Here is a 22804-nt window from a genome sequence, read left to right as displayed (position 1 = left end):
CCACTGATAAACAAGGACAAGTTCCAAAGCTTATTGGCTTTCTATCATCCATATAAGTAAAATTATAAGAGGTCCCATCAAAATTACTCAGACAAGTCAAGTCATTCCAAAGAGGAGAGAGGATACTTACAGTGATATACACTAAAACATCAATATCTCCCCAAAAGACAGGCTTAAACATAGGTGTACAAGAGACAAGCACAATAATTTAAAGCTGATCCCTGAACAAAAGAGACAATTAACGGAGCACATATGGCCAGAAAAAATATTCAGCTGTAACTGGTCTTTTGGACTGCTAGACAATAATCTGACCATAGGGCACAAGAGATTTCACCTAACTACAAGTTGGTGATCGTGGTGAAGACCAGTTTTGGTGAGGTTACTTCTATGAGTATAATTTTACCATGGCCAACATTGGAATGTCTATTTCAGGAGTCATAATTGTCACTCATCCTGAACAAACAATACTATAAATTCTCCCTTTCTCCATTAGAAATAAAGGCTGCCATTCAATATATATTGCAATTTTTCTGCTAGTTCAACATTTGCAGTATGATCGATATATTTCTCTACACTAATTAGAATATCCCTTCAGGGCAGATTTAAGAAATTTAATACATATTAATGTAAAGTTGCCTTAATTCTTGCAAATATTTCACATTAATTCCTTACTCAAATCTTCCTTTTTAAGATTTCAATTTGCTGTTTTAAAATGTAATGGACTTGAAAGTATGATTAAATTATCAAAATGGATTTTTTTCTTTTTATTAATAAATCCCACCTCCTTTCCTCCTCCGATTTCCATCTACCTCCTCCCACCCCCTTCTCCCACCTATGGTTCTATGGTGATATGCAAGATATTCATCAGTATGGCTATGGGATAAGGCCAGTTCAGTCACCGTCTCCTCTGCTGCCCAAGGACCTAGCTGGGGAAATCCTCATGGACAACTGGGAACCCCCCTAGAGCCAAGTTTCTTCCCAAACCTAAAATGGCTCCCTTAGTTAGTTATGTCTTCTTTCCTGTTCCTATATCTACCCTTCCTCCATTTCAACCACTTTGGAAATAAGTGTGGTGGTTTCTCAGGAAACTGGAAGTCAACCTTTCTCAGGTTCCCACAATTCCATTCTTAGGAATACATCCAAGAGATGCCCAATCATACTACAAAAGCCTTTGTTTAACTATGTACATAGCAGCACGATTTGTAATAGCCAGAACCTGGAAACAACCTAGGTGCCTCTCAATAGAAGGATGGATAAAGAAGTTGTGGCACATATACACTTTAGAGTTATACTCAGCAGTAAGAAACAATTACATCTTGAATTTTGCATTCAAATGGATGGAAATAGAAAACACTTTACTGAGTGAGGTAACCCAGACCCAAAAAATGAAGATGGTATGTACTGACTCATAAGTGGATTCTAGCCATAAATAAAGGACATTGAGACTATAAATCGTGATTCTACAGAAGCTAAGTAAGAGGGTGAACACAAAGAAAAACATATATTTATCCTCCTTGATATTGGAAAGATAAGATTGCTGGGCAAAGGTTGGGAGCACAGGGGTGGGTTGGAAGGAAGGGGTGATGGGGAGAGAGAATGAATTGGGTATCTTAAAGGTAGAGAGGGTAGTAGTTTTTCATGTCTTATCTGAACACATAGGTTTACAGAATAGCTCTAGGCATTCTCACAGTTACTCTCTATACTAAGATAACAATTATTTCTAAGATTTATAAAAGCCAAACTCCATAGAAAAACTAGATGTAAGCTGAGGGATGCAAGCCTGATACATAAATGTAATTTAAGGAAGAGGAAAGCAGCCAAAAAAAATCTATCAATTTATGTGTTGGTGGGAGAAATTAGGAGTTCCATTTATGAGATCTAGGTGATGGATGTTGTTAAACTCAGGGAAAACTAATTTGAATTTTGCACATCCTCTCAAATTGGAGGATCATATTTTCATTGTATATAACACTTACATGTCAGAGAAAATAATGTTGTCAATAAATCAGAACTACACATCCTACAGAAGATCATGTGCTTTATAAAATTTAGTTTGTAATTAGCTTTGAATATTCTGACACTTTCTCAGAACAGGTGACAATGAAATTCACAAATCTTCACAATCTTTTGTATCAGTGCAAGTCTATTTTTAATTTTTTTAAATTTTATTTTTATTTTATATGCATTGGTGTTTTACTATGAGTGATCTTCTCTTCACATTATTGAGCTATTTCCCATCTAGTTTAAGTAATATTTCTGGTGAGTTTCTGCTGATGCACAATTATTTATGTATGAGAATATATGATTAGGAATCAGATTATTTCTATAGGATTCTAAAAGAAAGAAAAAAATTCAGTATGGTTTTGTAATCTGTTTAGTCTCAGTTTCTAGTCTATTAGAGACATGTGGGGTATTCTTTCCAAACCAGGCTCTTAATCATAATCCTCATAGTTACTTCATTTCACCCATGAATTTGAGGCACTTTGATAAAAAAAAAATATCTGATTCTTCTTGATTCTTACTTTTGTGCCAAGTTGCACATGAAAGGGAGAAATTTTGTTCTTTCTAAATGAAGCCATAACATGCAGGTTAAATTTCAGTCATATCTCATATTTTCTATTCCTGTGAAGCTTCTGATAACAATAGAGAGATTTTTGTTCTTTGAGAACATAATTGTGTAGGAACATCAAAAATAGATGATCTGCCTCATATTGGGAGGTGCAATTATAATTTTGAAATGCTCTTTTAGCTTGAGTGTGGAATTATAGGAATGTCCTTATCCAAGAAGCACATCTGGTAACAATGTATTGACACCTTTGCTAAAATACTCCTATTTTTTAACAATAAAGTGGGTTAACTTTTCATACTATATCACCAATTGTACTGTGACATTTTCAGTTCCATTCACATATTTATATAAGTTTATGAATGGCATATATATAAGCTTCTTCATATATATATACATATACATATATATGGTTATAATTGCTTTATATAATTTAGAATTTCATGTGTAAGTGCAGTATTTATATTACTTCATAATTCTTCCTCCTACTGTATTCTTTACTAGTATAGATATTCAGTGAAATATCTGCATTAGAAAATGTCAAAATAATTACAATAAGTCAGACTGTTATTTTATATTTTTGTGCATATGCAAATATCATAAACTGTATAAAGAATGGGGTGATTATATGTAACCCTTTTAGCTTATCATTTTGAACTTTAAAACTATCAATATTATTTTACATTAAAAGCAGATCTTTTCTGTTTATGTATTAAATTTTTGTCTGTGACATTTTTGCCATGTGTGGGAATTTGAGAGGTTTTCTCATCTTTGTCTGTGTTACAATTTTTGATATCACTTGCTTACACTATTTTTGATTTTAATTGCTTTTTTTTTACTTTTTAGTTGGAGTTATTATTTTCTAAACTTAGTTTTTTTTTCTTTTTAATATGCTCTCCTGAGTGAGAGGTGATTTATGCTGTGAGTTGGTTTTATTGCCACTGGCTAATTAACAAGATGCCTTCAACAAATGTCTTTACAGAGTAAAGCCAGGCTCAAAAATGAACAGAGAGAGTAGAGAAATTCTGGGAGAATCCATGTAGCTACTGCCAGAGGCAGATGCCTCCAATGGGGCCTTCCCAAATTTTGCCATTAAGTTATATAGTAATGAACAGATTTCTGAATATTGGTTAGTTTAGGATAAAGGAGCTAGGTACAACAAACTTAAGGGAAGAAATTGGTCAAATAGTACAGTAAGTAATATAGTTTCTTAGTTATTATTTCAAGTCAGGGCAGTTATGAAATGAACTAGCAGTGTGGTCAACTATATCCATGTAAAATCTGAGAAAGTTTCAAAAGAAATGCTAGACACAAAAGGACAGAGTTAAGCATGGCTTTATGATAGTATTTTCTTGGGAGGAATCAGATTGCTAGTATCAGGCTGAGGCATTATTTTTATTTTCAGACAAGACTTCCTGACTCAGTGGTATCAACAAAATCTACAAAACGCACTTAAGAAAGCTCCCAGGTTCATGCTAGTTGCAGGATTAACAACGATCCTTTCTGGTGGTGTGGCTGAAGAGCATTTAACTGTGGATTGTGATCAGATTACAACAACTTAATTAATTGCAATCCAGACCTGGGGAGACCTTAGGTGAGAACCATGCTGGAACCTGGGTCTGAGAGAAATGCTCTCAGAGGCAGTAAACATGCCTTCACCATGATGGACTAAATGAAACTGACAGGCATGATGGCAGAGTTAGTCCTAGCCATGCCTGCTTAGCATTTAAAATGTTTCTGGTCAGAAAACAGTTAAATGTATAAAAGAAAAAACTGGTTGCAAACACTAAAACAAAGTCTTTAAATAGACAAAGTATAGATAGTCATAGATTAAATGAGTAAAGAAAAACAAGTCGTATAAAGATAGAAAATACACAGAGAGACTGGATTATGTACATTATTGTCTTTTATTTCTGACTGTTGTTGCATGGAGAGTGGGCCCATTTGTTCCATCCGGGCTGGCCTTCTAGTTTTCACCTGAAATAATCACACAGAAACTGTATCCATTTCACACTGCCTGCCCCATTTGCTCTAAATTCTTATTGGCTAACTCTTACATATTAGTTTAACCCATTTCTATTAAATCTCTGTATTGCCATGTTACTGTGACTTACCAGCAAGATTCTAACCAGCATTGTCTCAGGCAGGAGATCCATGGCATCTCTCACTCTTCCCCTTTTCAGTTCACTCTACTCTCTGCCTACCTAAGTTCTATACTATCAACTAGGCCAACACAGTTTCTTCATTCATTAGTAATGAAAGCAACACACCAACAGAAAGAACTCCCACACCCGACTGTATATGAGTTAAGTACAGAGGGACATTTCATAGTATGTGGTGCTAATCTAAGCCAGCATATATGTTTCAAATATATTTTGACTTCACAATTTGGTTCTAGTTGTATATTATATTTGTATATAATTCATTATATCATATTATATGTAACATTTAATTATAATTTGACTGCATATAAACTATACATATAAACAGGCAAAAACCAATCACAAAAATCAGAAAATAAGATGCATTTGCAGCCCACATTCAAAATCAAAAACTAAAGACAGAAATGAATGCTTGCATGTATATAGGTAAATTCGAGGCAAAGGAGCTGCTGGCTCAAACAACCTGTCACATTGCCAGTTTTGTAGCCCATTAACTGGAGGTAAAACCTGGTATAAACTCTGACATGGCATGTCTGAATGTGATACCAGGAAGCTGCAATCGGCAGCACAGTTTCCCAATCAGCTCTCAGCGGGACAAATGGAATTTTTCAGGTAAATAGGTAGGATACAGACACAAGAAGTCAGATATGTGATCACATCTTGGTTAATTCACAATGATTTACCCTTTGTAATAATTGCATTCTGGTCCTAGATAAACTTAATTTTTTCCAGTTATCCATTTTATTTCATTTTTTCTGTCAAAGGAAACACTGAGTTTGGCAGAGAAATGAATCAGCAGCTCTGATGCTGATCTCCAAGGTAACACAGGCTTTGTTCCTATTGGTGGAATTGAGATCACACTCCTCATTGTTTAAGGAAAAATTTGAATGCACACACTCCCTCAGTCTGCGGCAAGAAGAGCTAATAATATTGTCAGCATAGCAGGTCCTTCCTAGCCAGCCTCTGGAATACGCTAGCTCTAAGCTACAAATGTTTATACCATAAACCAGAATGTACATTTGCCCAGACCCGGCAGAATGCTCTTGACATCTTTATGTAAAAAGCCCAGGGAAATTATCATTCAGGTAATATTTTATTCTCACAGTTATGGTTCTGAGTCACCTGTTATGGTCTGTGTGTCATGTCCATCTCTGTTTCTGAAATTTCCTTCTCTTTAAACTTGTGGTACCACTGTCTCTGTCTTGAAACACTGCAGTATCTGCAAGGAAATATTTCTATTCAGGTTTCAATATCTGACAGCATCAAGGGGAGTCATGACCTTTACTCTATTCGCAGAGTTTCATTGTGATAATTGGTGTGGCATTGCAATTTTTTATATACTCATTGAAAATATTATGTAGTAATATATGAAAGCACTTCCATATCTGTTTAAAGACTCAGAATTTAGAATAAGGTTTCAAAGAGGAAACAAAATTCTAACCATCCTATTGCATTTTAGGTTCTCACATGTTCAAATTTGCTGTTGTGGTCAAAATAGTCTTTGTGTTTTAGGGTATAAATACTCATGTACATAATACTTTCATACTGTATGCCCATTCCTAATTAGGAAAGCAAACAGCCTGAGTGTTTTTGGAAGTCAAGTGTTTATTGATGATGGCAACTAGGTATTACATACTTCCCATGAAAATAATTACCACATAGATTTCTTGGTTATTGTGTGTCTTGTTGTTGTATGCTTTGAACAACTGCAGATCTTCTCCTGTATCTTCCATTGCAGACTCTAAATGTGTATGTCTGCTAATAATGTTGAGACTGGAAAATATTCGTACTTTAAATCAATAACCTCCATTTCCATCTGTCACAATATTTGTGCCATCTTTAAAATATAAATACATGAAGGTTTCAAGTAGTTTTATAGGCATAAAACATCAAAACATAGTAACATAAAGCCTGTTATTTTCTATAGAAAGCTCTTTCCTGCACATGTTATTTTCCTACTACTGCCAAACAACATCTCTGATGATTGTCAAATTATGCTCAGATGTATGAACATATATATATATATATATATATATATATATATATATATATATTTCATTAGACTATGGAAGAATAATATAGATTATATTTATGAAAGTCTGTCACCATTGTAGTCATAGATTCCTAGCTATTAAGGCTATTTGAGTTATGCCTCCCATCATATAGTCTTATTAACAATATTTATTTGATTTCTGTCCTGATTGATTGGCTATTATGACACAAATACATCTGAAGATTTCTCACTATTTTCTTTTTCTGCCTGTAGCTAATGAGAGGATTAACCTGCAATAATTATACAAGTAGGCAATCACACTTAAATTCATCATAATAGAAGTTGTATTAACATTCTCTAATGATGAAACTATGTAGAAATTTCCAAAGCAGGTTTTTTTTCCACTGTATTGGCGTTGTAAGCATATTTTCAAAATGGTCTGTGAATGTCTAGTTTTGCAACTACAGCTATGACTTTGGCCAATAACCAAATGAAGTATCATACTACTTGGATCTGAGTGAGAAATAGCTGATATGCCTCACAGTTTAAGAAGTTCGGTTTTCCTTCCCTAGACAACTGTTCTATGTTCAAATTGCTGTCCGTGCCCTTCCTCATTGAAGATTTTCTTTGTTACCCTTTTATAGAGAGACTTTTAAATACCATTAATTCCAATAACACTAAGGCATTTACAAGTTTATTTCCCTTTAATATTATCTTAGATTTCCACATCAAAAAAAATGTTCCTTTAATGCCCATACAATAAGTGGTTTTGTTAAAAATTTGAGTAGAATTTGGCTATTAATAATATATTGTTTAAACACTGGCCAGGGAGACATACATATATATCAATTTAGAGATATAGAACTGGAGAAATAAAACTATATATATATATATATATATATATATATATATATATATGCAAAGGCACCTAATTATTATTACGTCTGAGTTTCAATTAAAAAGCTGTGGACAAAAAGTAGAATGCTCTTGTACAAAAATGTAGCATGTTTTAGCCATTTCAATTATATATGGAATAAAGTATTCTGAAAGTCAAATAAAATAAGAAAAAAAATCAGTTTTACAATCTCTCTCATAATACACTGAACCACCTCAATTTAAATCCAATATTTATATAATGTATGACATTTACATTGTATAATTATATTCATACATACATATGCATGTATGTATCCTTTCTTAATATAGTTTATCATTTTATACATGAGTACTGCAATTATCTTATTTTACACTCAATTCTGCTTCTTTCTTTAAAAATATATCTGTACTAAAATTGATAGAATAAATCTTTCTATATGATAAAATTAACACTGGTCCATAGGTAAATCAAGTGATACTCTAGAAGGGGAGTGACAATGGGATGGGACAATAGACACAACAGATGGAGACAAGACAGGATTCTGATAAAGTCTTGTTTATTCAAGGGAATAATCCAGGTATATACAGGTTTAGGGAAAGGAGGAAATTCTCCTTGTACATGATTAACTATGTAACTTATTGGAAACCTACACCATGATCTAATGTTCAGGTGTAAAGATTCTAACACCCTAACTCAAAATATAGAACAGTCAGAATGTTTAGAACACGGGAACAATGGATCAATAACTTCTTGCAGAGTTTGTATTTGATAGATCAAAACAGAAGGAGGTGCCAAGCACAAAAGGGCAAGAGAAAAAGTTTCAGGAGCAGTGAGTCTCTCACAAGATCCCGTTTTAATTTTTATTAATTTTTAGAAAGCCGAAAGTCACTTGAGGGGACTGTCCCTAACTTCAGTTGGGGGAAGCTCCTGTAGTCCCACCCTTAGTCCTCATTGGAAGACAGAACTGCTTTAATTCTGTTGATGTCTTAGATGGCATGCTTAACATAGGTATACATCCTCCTGTTACCCTGTCTCCCTAACCTGCCTATCACACCAGGTTTAAAAACAATTTTCTGTGCACCTCATGTGTGCATGATCTTACCAGTTAAATATTGTCATTTTTTTATTGTTGGTGATGTCTAATTATGATAACGGACCTGTATACTTTTTATTTTCTTGTATAGTTTATATGTTAGTTGCCTCATACACCTGTTGTTTTATAAATGCCATCAACTTAAAAGAAAAGATCCTCGCAAAACAAAAATTATTAGGCAATGTAAGGTGCTAACAAGGGAAGAAGGTAGGGGGCATATTGTTAATTCCTCCCTGGCATTCATAAAGAGGGCAAAATAAAGCTTCTAGAATGTTTTTGCGTATTTGCCAAATTAAATTAAAATACAATGAAAGAAAGTAAAAGTATACAGAAGCAAAGTACTTATAAAACTATACCTGGTAATGCGTGGTAAGGTTACTCCTTATTTCGGGTACAGCTTCTGGCAGAAAGTTTGAGAAATGGGCAGATAAAGTATGCTTTCATCTATGCTTGGTCTGCCAAGAACCTGTTTCCCAACTTTGTCTCATCTTCCCAAGAGGAACCCAAGAAAGATCCAAGTAACACGCAGCCAAATATGTGCAGGTTGTTGTAATATCATAAGTGATTTATTATGAGGATTAAACTTATCAGAGGAATTAATACATAAATAAAATTGACAATCATAACAATTAATTTCAGTTGTAAAATTGATTCTTCCAAAAAAAAAAAGGTAGTGTCACACAATCAGTAACATTAGTAGTTCCAAATAAGGGACATTTGTAAGTAGAAGCAGATACTACTATTGCAATAAAGGAGCCAATTAAAAGCTGAATAGGTTTTAAGGGAGCCACAATCTTCTGAATTGCTGTAAGGGAACTGAGTAAGGCAATGAAATTATCATTGATTCCTCCATCTCCTCATGCCAGAAGATGTCTTGCAGTTATCATTTCATTCTTGGCTCAATTCAACCTGGTAACATAAAGCAAATCACAAGTGGTTATATTTCATTCAGAACAATTGTTAATCAATTAACTATAAGTGTCCCAATGGACCTGTTTATTTTGAATTATTTTGCCACATTTTCCTAAACAATTCATTCAAATAATGGCTGATATTTTAAACCATAATGAGTAAATTCTGGACATTGAGGTTATGATAATTCATAATTTTCCATAATTTTGTCCAGGTCTGATTTATGGTCCATGCAGACCATCTTTGAAGACGAGTGCGAGATCCACATATTTTAATACCAGGTTGTAACCCATGTTGTAATCCCACTATTAAACAAGGACAATTTCCAAAGCTTATTGTCTCTCTATCATCCATATAAACAAAATTATAAGAGGTCCTATCAAAATTATTCAGATATGTCAAGTCATTCCAAGGAGGAGAGAGAATACTTACAGTGATATACACTAAAACATCAGTGTCTCCCCAAAAGACAGGATGAAACGTAGGTGTTAAGGGACATAAGCACAATAACTTACAGCTGATTCCTGAACTGAAGAGACAATTTACAGAGCACATATGGCCAGACAAATTATTTGACTGTAACCGGTCTTTTGGACTGCTGGACAATAATCTGACCATAGGGCACAAGAGATTTCACTTGACCCCAAATTGGTGATTGTGGTGAAGGCTAATGTTGTGGAGGTCACTTCCATGAGTATAATTTTACCATGGCCAATATTGGAATTTCTTTTTCAGGAGCGATAATTGTCATTCATCCTGCAGTGAGACAATATGATACCCTCTCCCTTTCTCCATTAACAATGCAGGCTGTTGTTCAGTATCTATGGCAATTTTTCTGCTAGTTCAAAATTTGGTGTATAAGAAAATATTTGTCAACTCTAGTTAGAATATCCCTTTCGGGCAGATTTACAAAATTTAATATGTATTAGTGAAAAGTTGCCTGAATTCTTGCCAATATCTCACTTTAATTTCTTACCAAAATCTTCGTTTTTAAAATTTCAATTTGATGTTTTAAAATGTAATGGACCTGAAAGTATGATTATTTTATCAAAATGGAATTTTATATTGAACATTTAGATGATTATTTTTGTATGTAAATGTCCACATTCTTCTTGAACAAAGGAAAAGGCTACCAATGATCCCTTAGAGCATTTCCAAATTTTCAAATGTCAGATCTCCAGAAATTTTGCATGTGATCATAGGTTATAACCTATTCATTAAGGCATTTTGAATACACTCTTTAACTAATTTTAATTTTGACTGATTTGTCCATATACAAAGCATTTTAAATCTTTTAAATTTTTATTTTCTTTTGCCAATTATAATAAATTGTGGCCATAGTTTCAGCAGCCAATTGCAGTTTTCTACTTTCCGATGGAATATCTTTTCATACTTTCCTATAACTATTAATACTTCTTGTTTCCTGAAATGAAAGCATAGCTCATTATAACACACCTTGGCATTTTTATATGCTTGGCCTTTTCAGAAGTTATTTCCTTGCTTCTTCTCCAATTACAGTCTTTCTATTGCTTATTTTAGTCGAGCTAGGAATTCAATATATAAGGCTCATTAGATTTCTGGATAATTTTAATACACGAACCAACGTTCTCTCCCAGGGAGCGAAGATGCTCCCTTGCTCCGTGTCTATTTTTCTCAGTTATTCATGTATTTCAATGGGGGTATTAGCCTGCTGATTAGGGTTATCACAAGCTCCACTTGCCTGTTAACATAGGAAAAATAATTTCCCTCAGCACAGGATTGATGCTGATTGCATTAATTTGAGCATTTTCAAATTTAATACCCCTTATTTACCACTGAAAATATTTAGGCTCCTTTTTTAATCACTTGTTCATTTTATCTTCTAATATAATTTTCTATTCTATCCCAATGATATTGACAATTACAAAATCATAATACCGCTAAAACAAAAATTTATTAATTCTAGTAAATAAGACAGTTATAGGAACATTTCTTGGGCTGAATGCTTAATAATAATGTTTTAGTGCCTCTCTGTCTCTCTGTCATTTTTTCTCATTCATAAAATACCTTTAATATACTCAAAAACCTTAACTTTTAATTTTAGTATTTACCCCTCATGCCTTGAATACATGTCTCATTTTATGCTAAGTAATTGTTTGTCCTGTTATCGCTGTTAAGGTTACTGAGGTTAGAAGACACAGCAGGTTCCTGTGTTTCTCTGCCTCTTACTTATACTTCACTTTATATGAGCCTCTCTAAACAGCTTCTTCACTGAATCCCCGTGTTCCAGCCAAACGTTGGGCACCACTTTACCCTGGCCCACCTGTAAGTCAACAGAGTCCCTAGAGGGGGAGTGAGAATGAGATAGGACACACACAGGAAATAGAGACAATTATTATTATTATAGAGACATTATTATTCTTGTAGTTTATCCAGTGCTCAAAAATCCTAGTATGCCTAATAGGACGACAAATGAAGCTGAACCCTTATTAAAGGGGCTATTTAATATATTTAACTAATTAAAAGGAAAGTTACAATTATTTTCAGAGTGGCTTGCCATGAAATGTGCTTTGTAACTATAGATGGCATGAAATTGGTGGACATACATCTTCCTTAAATAAATTCTCCTTTTATTAAATATTATATATATATATATATATATATCATTTTATGCTGCTTAGATTTAGAGAGAACTTCTAATATTTTGAATCTACTTGTTTTTTTAATTAATTATAATAAGTTATTATTTAGAGGATATTTATGTATATTGATTGCATGTAAGAAACAAAAATATGAAGGACGCTTCGTGCAAAGGTAAATGGGCAAACACCAATAAGCCTTAAAACAAGCAAACACAAATGTTAACAATTTAAATATATTTATTTTTTTCTGAAATCAATTAAACTGAAATCATTTCTTTATCATTAAGACATTGTGAGCTACTATCTATATTACACCTGGGTCTATATGGGAGAGGGTTTCAAATCTACATTTCTTTCTACAATCCACCGACTACGTTGTATAGTACTCTAATCAAATTAAATATATTATGTATTCTAATTAAACGACATGAAAAATATAATTGCATTTTTATTTGTATATAATTCATAATATCATATTAAATGTAACATATTTAATTATAATTTGACTGTGTAAAAAACCAAGCATAAAAACAGATAAAAAATGACAAAAAATCAGAAGCAAGATGCACTTGACAGCACAGATTCACAAAAAAAATCTCCAGACAGGAATAGAGGTTTCCGTGTATATAGGTAGATTCCAGGCAAAAGCAGCTGCCAGCTAGCACAACCTGTCACATTTTTGCCAGTTTCATTGGCTGTTAACTGGAGGCAAAATGCCGGGTAAATGCTTTTTTATCCTGTGTTCCTCTATCAATTGCTCTGCTTCTTTCCCCAATAAAGGTAAGGAGAGAGACACAGATGACTCATCAGCTCAGGATGAGATGAACAAACTAAATGCACTCCTCTGCTTTCCGGTCCTTGTCATGAGATCTCTCTGCTTATTGGTTCCTACATGGGATAAAAAGGACTGCAGTGAGGGATTTTGCCAGTGGGGCATTGACTAAAGTCCTGCTCAAAGCTGGACTTTAGTCAAAGCCTCACTGTAAAAATCACCACAGGAGAATATGTGTCTCCGAGACCTGCAGAATAGAGAATCGTAGGAAAAGCAAGGAATTTGTGAGAAGTGTCACCTGATTCCATTTGCAGTGCAGGAAATGTGCTCGAAGCTGAAGCCACTGATTGTGCCGTAAAATCTTCAATTCCTAGTTAGCTTTAAATTATATATTTTCTGAAATGATGATTTTCTTAGCAAGTCTGTTCATGACAACGCTGGAATGTATTCATCTAATGCGCCATTGGAAACCTCATTAAGATAATTGCTATGTTTGCAAAAAGCCTCAGTCACCTGGGAATCTGAAAATTTCAAGTGTAAGATTCTGTAATAAGTGTTTAGGGACTCTGACATGACATTTCTGAATGTGATACCAAGAAGCTGCCATCTGCAGCAAAGTATCACAATCAGCCTTCAACAGGGCGAAATGAAATTTCAGGTAAAAGCAATCATCCTATTGCTTTTAAGGTTCTTACAGTCTCAGATTTGCTCTTCTGTTTGACATAGTCTTTGTGTATTTGCGTATAAATACTCTTGTACATGATACTTTCTCACTTTTCCCCCATTCCTAATTTGGAAAGAAATGAGCATGAGGTTTTTGGAAATCCAGTGTTTATTAATGATGGCAGTGAGGTATTACATACTACCTTTGAAAATAATGAACACAATAGATATCTTTGTTATTGTTTGTCTTGTTTTATATGCTTGGAAAAAGTGCAAAACTTATCTTGTACATTCATCTCATACTCTAAATGTGTATGTCTGCTAGTAAAGTTGATACTGGAAAACATTGATACTTCGTTATCAAGAGCCTCCATTTCAATCTGATACAGTATTTCTGCCATCTTTAAAATATGCGTGTATGAAACTTCCAAGTAGGTTTTAAAGACATGAAACACCATAACATAGGACCACACAGGCTCTTAGTATCTATAGAAAGACCTTCCCTGCTCAACATTATGTTATTTTCCAACTAGTGCCAAAGGAATATCTCTGAAGAGGTCAAATGATGCTCAGATATGTGAGTATTTCATTAGGTTCTGTGAGAATAAAATATATCATTTTTATGTAAGTCTGCCATCATTGTAGATTTACGGTCCTAGCCATTAAGGCTGCTTGAGTGATTCCTTCCATTATAGAGACTCAATAACACTATTTACTTGCTTTCTTGATTTTTTGTTCACTCTGACAAATATATATCTGAAGACTTTTTCCTATTTTCTCTTTTCAGGCATGTAGCTAATGAGAGTGAAGAATTTTGGTCATGTTAATTTCAGGATTAATCTTCAATTATAGCCCAAGTAGGTAATTCCATTTAATTTACTAATAATAGCAGAATTATTGATATTCTATGATGATGAACATATTAGAAACTTCCAAAACAGGTTCTTTCCACCATATTGGCAGTTGTAAGCATATTTTTGAAATGGTCTTTGAACCTCTAGTTTTCCTTTATGGTCATGATTTAGGCCAAGAAACCAATTAAATAACTAACTACTTGAATCTCAGTGAGAAAATCTGATACCTCTTATTGTTCTTAATTCCTGCGGGTTAGACGGCAGAGACGGTTATGCGAGGAAAAGACACAGACAGGCGCGGTCCCACGTGGGTACACTTTAATGGAGGAGGGGCAACAAACAGGAAGGGGGTGCAGACACGGTAGGAAAGGCGGGGAAGAAAAGGGAGGAGAGAGAGAGAAGGAGAGAGAGAGGGGGCTTGTGGCGGCCCCCGCTTTTTAACGGGGAATGCAAAACCTTTGGGAAATGTGTCCCCAGGGGAATGCTGGGAGTTGTAGTGTCGCAAGAGAACAACATTTCACCCTTTTGGTTTGATTAAAAAAAAATTGGGGGACCTTAAAGGGTAGGGAATTGGGGCATAGTCTGGTCTCTCATGGCTGCTTCCTGCTGGCTTTGGGCGTTGAGGTGTCCAGGAAATGTCCGATTATCTTGGCAATGACCCATTGGCGTTTGCGGTCGCTGGTGTAGTTGGTCACTGGTGTCCAAGGTCACTGGTGTAGTTGGTCACTGGTGTCCAAGGTCGCTGGTGTCTGGGATGGTTGATTGTACCGCAGGCATTTGAAGTACTGACTGTCGTCTGAGGCGACTGGCGATGGCTGATTGTACCGCTGGCATTTGAAGTCCTGGCTGTCGTCTGAGGTGGCTGATTGAAGAAATCTGTGTGGCTTTTCCTGAGTAGCTGGGTCATCATTAAGATGCTGGAAGGCAAAAGTTGCATTAGTAAAAGAAAAAAAAATTAAAGAAAGGGGGGGGGAAATTTTGGGGGGGAGCTGGGGTGAGGGGGGGGAGAGGAGATCCGGGTGCGGGAGTCTTAGGATGTCCGGGGTTAAGAATGATGAAAAATTAAGTGATACTTATTCCATTATTCTGTTTGTGTTTGATTTGTTTAGATGGGTTGGGCTGGCATCCTGGAGCTTAAGGAAACTGTCTTAAAAGAAATAGATTCTAACCATACATTTCTTAACATTTCAGGAGCCACTGCTGCAGTCAGCGGCTGGCCTGTTATGTTAAAGAGCTTTGTAGAGGAGAATCTGCTTACCACTTGACTCCGTATTTGATGGGGGTACCTGTAACGACAGCTAGACGGTTTTTTATGAATTTAAAGAAGGGAGGGTGTGTTAACACAGCAACGGATCGGGACCATTGTTTTCCTTAGACTGTAGTGGGGGGGGGGGGCTGAATCTGGCGTCCTTTGGAACTTAAGAGAACAGGGTCCGGTTTGAGTTACCCTATATGAAGGATTATCTTGAGCTGTGGAGATAAACGGTTTAAGATGTGACAGGTGAATCCAATGAGGAATTCCTTTTAGCTTGGCAGCTGTGGGAGTTAAAAGAATTACTCTGAAAGTGCCCTGCCATTTAGGGGAAAGGGGGTGAACGGCTTTGGCCTGGGGGTGAGAGTAATACCTTATCTCCTACTTTAACCAGCGGTGGACATGTCCTGACTGTGGGCATATGAGTAAAATCCAGCTGCCAGTCAGTTCCTGGAAGGGAGCCCCTTGCTTGGTGGGTAGGGAAAGGGAAGCTACGATATTTAGTCCTGGGATGTGACTTTTGGCAGATCTGACAGGAGGCTGCTGTAGCTTTTAGGAGCCTGATATCATTAGGTGTAACAACGGAAGAGTGGTGGTTAGTGACAGCAGTAGCCTAGAGGGGCTTTGGAAGATCGAGGGGGAGGCGTAGGACAGGGAGGAGACTCTTTAAGCCACTTGTGTGACCTGTGGCGGAGAGGAGACAGGGAAGAATCCAAAGACATGCACGACCTGTTGCGGGAGAAGTGGGGTGAGGCTGGTTCGGAGAGGGAGCGGGTAAACCAGGGAAGAAAGAGGAATGGGTGAGCCATCGCTGTTGCTTGACTGGGCGGAGCGAGAGCGAGTGGCCCCTAGAGGCGGCGCGGTGGGGGGGTGTGTGGAGGCAGGGGGGTTGAGGTTTGTCCGCGGGATCCATCGCAGCAGCGGGAGCAGAGGGTAGCTTTCAGAAGCTGGCCGAGAGGGGAAGATGGGGGGATTGGTTTTGAATGCTTAAAGCCCATTGCTGAAGCGCAGCCCACCCGCAAAAAAGGTACCCAAAAGATACCGCGAACATGACAGGCCAAAAAACACAGGCGTCCGAGTGTTCTTGGGGCGTGCTAACACATAACTGGCCCGAACCCAGCTACCATAAGGGGGAGAAAAAGCCCCGGCTGGGAGGAGACAATTAAGCTTTTCAGGGCCTGCGTAAGGCCCAAAGGCACCACAGCAGAGCGGGCCGGAAAAAAGACAGGAAAGGTTAGAAAAAAAAGAGGAAGAAGCCCGGAGCACCGAACTCCCGGGCATGCAGACTAAAGCAGGCTTCGGCCAAGGGCAAAAAGCCAGGGGAGGGAGGTTGGAGACCTAGTCCAGGATGTGCAAAGAAAGCCAGCCACACAGTCTTTGAACGCCCCGGGGGGGGGGGGGGGGGGGGGGGGGGGGGGGGGGAAGGAAGCCAACTCAGGTTAACTCATGGATCAGGATGAGGCAGTGGAGAATGGCCGTGGCAAACAGGTGCAGATGAATGCAGGCAGTCGGTTCCTTTAGACCTTGTGCCAGTGAAACCCAGAGGCAAAAGCCTTGGGAGCCAGGATGAAGAGGTAACCCAGTCAAGGACGGCACCAAATATTTTTCTTAATTTCTGCAGGTTAGACAGCAGAGACGGTTACAGCGAGGAAAAGACACAGACACGCGGTGGACCCACGTGGGTACACTTTAATAAGGAGGGGCAACAAACAGGAAGGGGGTGCAGACACGGTAGGAAAGGCGGGGAAGAAAAGGGAGGAGAGAGAGAGAAAGGGGGGGGGGCTCGTGGCTCACCCACTTTTTAACGGGGAATGCAAAAGCTTCTGGGAAATGTGTCCCCAGGGGAATGCTGGGAGTTGTAGTGTCGCAAGAGAACAACACCCCTGATAGAATAAGTAGTTCAGTTTTACAATATCTCTCCAAATAGACTATGAAGCATCTCAATTACTTTCTAATATTTGTTTAAGTTTATGTATGTGTACATGTATGAGATTGACTGTGCATAATTATATTAATGCATACCTATGCATGCATGTGTACACTATCTTAATATAATTTTAAATTTCATACATGAGTACTGTATTTACTTTATTTTATGCTCATCCTTCTTCCTCCTTTAAAACAATATCTATACAGAAAGTGTCAAAATAAATCTTACTACATAATAAAATAATTATATATTATTGTGTAATACAATTTTATACATCAGTATTCCTATTGAGTAAACTCTGTTGTGATTTTGTAGAACCAATTTAGCAGTAACCTTTTCTAATTCAAAGGCCTATTTATATAACTATACAGTAAAAAAAAATGATTCTTTCTCTGATAGCCTCCAATATTTGTAAGTGCCTTTCCTGCTAATTGAGTTACTTTTAGAGAGTTTTCTACCTTTTTTCATATTTCAATAGGGGATGTTATTATGCTAATCAATTTTTCTTTTAGTTAATTTTAATTAGCATTTAAGATTTCTAAATTTTAATAGCATAAATTTATCCGTTTTATATTTTTTATTGAAGTTATAAGCCAATGATTTTTGTGCGTCTATGGATAATATATTTAGGGCAGAGTTAGAAATTATATTCCTTCAGAAAATTTGCAGATAAGGTTTCTGATTGTGCTATCATTATCTTGCTAACAATATAGAGTAGGCTTGATTGTTGCAATTGGCATAGTTTACTTTCTGTCAATTATACAGCTACAGTTCTACAAAAACTAAGAGCAAAAATTTAGACATGTCTATGCATATGTAACCAGTAATACCCTCTGAAGATAAATTTGGATGAATTGTGATATTTGAATTAGCTGAAGAAATCATGCATTTTACCTTTATATTTTGTAGTCATTTTAGTTGTGAGATTGACCTTAACATATTAGGATGATTATAAGTAGATATCATAGCTATATTAATGGTTTAAGAGACTGACTCTCAGATCCAAATAGTGTAAAATATTGGTTATATAACTTATTGTTAAGATATATAGTATAACTTAATTTTATTAATTATTTGTAGATTTATATGTGTGTCTCCTGAATGTTGCTTGGATATATGTGTGGATTATATAAAAACAGCAAAGACACTGTAGTGATCCTATGGTTTTAATTCAGGAGTCAGACAAAAATAGTAAAATTTATATGTAGGCAAAATGTACAATCAGAGATGATAACATGGTAGAGTAGTTATTTACATATAAAAATATCAGTGTGTACTCTAAATAATAACCCTTATGTTATTTTCTGCTTTTATGTTAAAAAAATTCACAGACTCATAAAGTGCTCTGTCCATGAACTGGTAATTTGAAATATTAACAACTCGATCTATTTCTAATATATACATGTGTAAAAGACTGGTATACAAACATGACCATGTTGTCGCAGGACATTAGGAAATACAGTAAATGCAGGAGCTTTGAGATTTGCTTGCCTGTTTTCATACCACATGTGGCAAATTTCAAGGCTGTGGCATGCTATTATACATTATGTGTATGTGCCCTTTATTATTGGATTTAAATTGTGTATGTTTGCATATGTAATTGTTTCATTACAAAATTCAGAGAATGTTCTACTGTATTATGATTAACATTATGACTTCATAATATTATCTGAATGGCTTATGTTATTTACAGAAATGATGAAAGGGGAAAGATATATTTTTCTCAGGTATGCTAGCTTTGATGTAATTCCCATGTGCTTGAACAATGCCCCATATACAAACACACACACACACACACACACACACACACACACACACACACATTTTCCCTGAAGTCAGATAGTCAGATGTCACATAAGAGAGAGAACAGATAAATGACCTGAGAATGGGGTACTGATAGTGGTGATCACAGGGAAAATCTGAAGTAAGCATTGCACTGAATTATATTACAATTTAATTATTCATATAAAATGTCTTATACATGTCAAAAATATTAATTGGGACTATTACTCTGAAATCAGTGTCAAAACATATACACATATGTGAAACACTAATACAAGCATGCAGACAATTGTCAAATTTAGAAAATAATACTATGTTTTGTTTTTTCTGAAGGAAAACATCAAATTGTTGCCAAATTATCATGACATTGTTAGATACAGTTTTGTAATTTTTGCATGTTCAGACTGGGTTTTAAAATAACATTCCTATTTAGAAAATATCCTTATTATTACATAATTTTTATGTAAAATGCATACATATTGGTGTAAGAGGGCCTTCTGTTTACGTGTTGCTTTCATTGGTTAATGAATAAAAGAACTGCCTAGGCCTTTTGATACAGGAGAACTTAGGTGGGCAGAGGAAACAGAACTGAATACAGGGGGAAAAGAAAAGCAGAGGAGAGAGCTGCCATGGGGCCACCAGAGTCAGACATGCTGAATCTTTCCCGGTAGCCACTGCCATGTAGCAATATACAGATTTATAGAAATGCATTAAATCAAGATATGAGAGTTAGCTGATAAGTGGCTAGAGCAAATGGGTTAAGAAGTGTTTTAATTAATATAATTTCTGTTTTGTTATTTTGGGGCTAAGTGAGCAGGATGGCTGGGACAAGCAAGCAGCCTTTCCCTGGAACAACTGGCACTCAACGTGATCAACTGAATCAATAAAATCTATGAACTACAAAAGGTATGAATAAATACAACTGCTTATTAAAGTTATTTATTTGCAAATAGAAATGCAACATATAAACTAACACTCTATACACACTGTGGCAATGATGTGTATCCATTATTATCATCAGAGTTTCAAAAACACAATTTCAGCAATCTCAATCCATTACTGTTTGGTGAGCACTAGCAGCTCCAATATCATCTAGTCTGGTAATCTTCTGGTCAATCCACTACACCAAACTTCCATGAAGCTATTGTGGTTCATTGTCTTCCTGTAAACACACACACAGACACATACATGAGAGCACGTGAACTTGACCCTATATTATCTATTGCATGGTTTTGTCCTTTCCATAATCCAGTGCAATGGTCTTTCCATTTGCTTTAGACAAAAGTCTCTTCTACACAATCATGCCAAAATCTATGCATGGTATAATGCTTGTGGGGAATTCACACTTAGAATATTTAGAATAAGAAGTGCATGAAGCAGTGAATTATGTGGTGACTGAAGGATCACTCATATTTATTTATTTATTTATTTATTTATTTATTTATTTAAATTGTTTATTCAAGAAGCCAGGGAAAATGCTCCCCTGAGTCAGCACTTGACCTGCAGCATCAATATAGAACCTGGGAAAATGAGGTCACTTCTCCCCTTACAAATATCACTGTATTTCTCCAGGTTTTCCATAGACAATTTTAAAATAGGCACAGTAACTGAATATCTACCAATCATTTTTGAAATTCCTTCAAAGTTTTCAAGCTATCTTTTCTAATTTTCAATTACTGAGTCTTAATTTATTTAGGATAAGACATATGTCCTGAAAATGGGAAAGATGTCTGCATTTGTATTTTCTGTAGGGAACTAACTACCCAGAAGGGAAAGGCTCAGCTGAAGCTCTACAAGAATTGCAAGCAAATTCCTAAATTTTTTTTCATGGACATCAAGACCCATGATGGATAATGTAAACTTGTTGTAAATATTTTGAATATTTTATATTGCATGAACCACATATATCTGGCATAAAATTACCCTGTTTGCCATTAACTGAGGCAAAACTTATCAATGATATCTCCCAATTTGCTCCCTTAATTGGCTGATAGAATACTAAATGAAAATCTTTGAAAACATTTTGGAACAAAAGGGATGGTAAAATCAAGCTATTAAATCTAAATTATTTTATAGGTACCATTTGGTCAATACCTTAATGATTAGGTAATCCAGTCTAGTCTCTAAAGCTCAACCTAGATGCATGGTCTCATAAACTATTTATAATTCTTGTATCATTTTCAATTTTGCAGATTTCTATGTTGTGAGAGAACATATTTACATGTTTACTGCTGCAAAGCAGCAGCCATAACTAGTCCTTGTGTGTATGAGTTTAAAATTCCTCATCAATTTTGAATGTAATCAGAAATGACACCTTTCTTTCTAAAAGATGTCAAAGCAAGCGGATATATTATATTAGTACTCTCATAGGCAAGCTGTTTAATAAGCAAAAATCAACATTTTGGATTTTTAATAATTCTTATTGATGGCTGCAAAAGCGTGGAAACAAAATCCTGGAACAACTAAACAAATAATACCTGTATTATTTAAGGTAAGTCCATTGTATGCACTCCTGAAGAAAGATATTTATTCCAAGAATTACTTAGGCCATATTACTCACAGTTGTGAACGGACGTTGTTCTGAAAACTCACTTTTCCTCATCAGCTAGACTTTTCCTGTCAGGCAAGCTTTGGCTATGTATATCCAATTTGTGGAGTATGGCTTCTAAATCCATATACACTAGCAGCATGTGTGAAAGGAGAAATTTGGTCACACTGAGCTTAGATTGTGTTTAATACTTTGCCTTGTTTTAATGGTTTCAGGTCTCGTTGTCTGAGTAGATTATCTCATTTTCTATTCTAGAAATACTGGAAATCCCTGATCATCTTCACATCGGCTCACTCCTTCTCTGGAAACTAGCTTGTACGAAAAATGCACAAAAAAATGTGGGTGTTTGCCTTGCTCCAGGAGATCTCTGCACCATGGATGGATCTAAACCAGCGACTATGGTAGATGTGTAATTCTTTTATGACAGAAGATTTTCAAACACTTCAACTTCTGTGAAAGTGAAATTACTAAGTCTCTCAGTCCTTTTAGCTCCTGTTCTAGCTTTCCACCATCTTTGACTCTCAGAATTCCTAGTCATATGTGCATGACTTTAAAGATCCTCACTATGGAATTTGTGGCTTCTTCTTCAGCTAACTAGGCTCAGACTAATAGTATCACAGTCCCATAAATACTTCTTAATCTATCAGATCCTCTGTCTGCAGATGGTCTTGTCTCATTTCTAACCATTTCAGGGGAGCCATCTGTGCTGCTCAGGGTAGAAATCATAACTCTCCCTGTTAAGCACCCACAAATGAAGTAATTTGTGCTGCCAGAAGCTG

At 35.9% G+C, this 22804-nt stretch overlaps 1 long non-coding RNA gene across 1 annotated transcript; it reads left to right on the top strand.

Moving 5' to 3' along the window:
- Positions 1 to 5802: 5802 nt before the first annotated feature.
- On the top strand, positions 5803 to 22362 carry LOC121452951. The gene is made up of 4 exons (XR_005974938.1): positions 5803 to 5813; positions 14447 to 14516; positions 20288 to 20383; positions 22281 to 22362. It is a non-coding gene; the product is annotated as an uncharacterized LOC121452951 (long non-coding RNA).
- The last annotated feature ends 442 nt before the right edge of the window (positions 22363 to 22804 follow it).

The sequence above is a fragment of the Microtus oregoni genome, unplaced genomic scaffold (genome assembly GCF_018167655.1).
Source record: "Microtus oregoni isolate MIOR12 unplaced genomic scaffold, Mior012 000000F_ref0000247, whole genome shotgun sequence".
NCBI classification, from domain to species: Eukaryota; Metazoa; Chordata; class Mammalia; order Rodentia; family Cricetidae; genus Microtus; species Microtus oregoni.
This window is presented reverse-complemented; position numbering and strand designations above follow the sequence as displayed.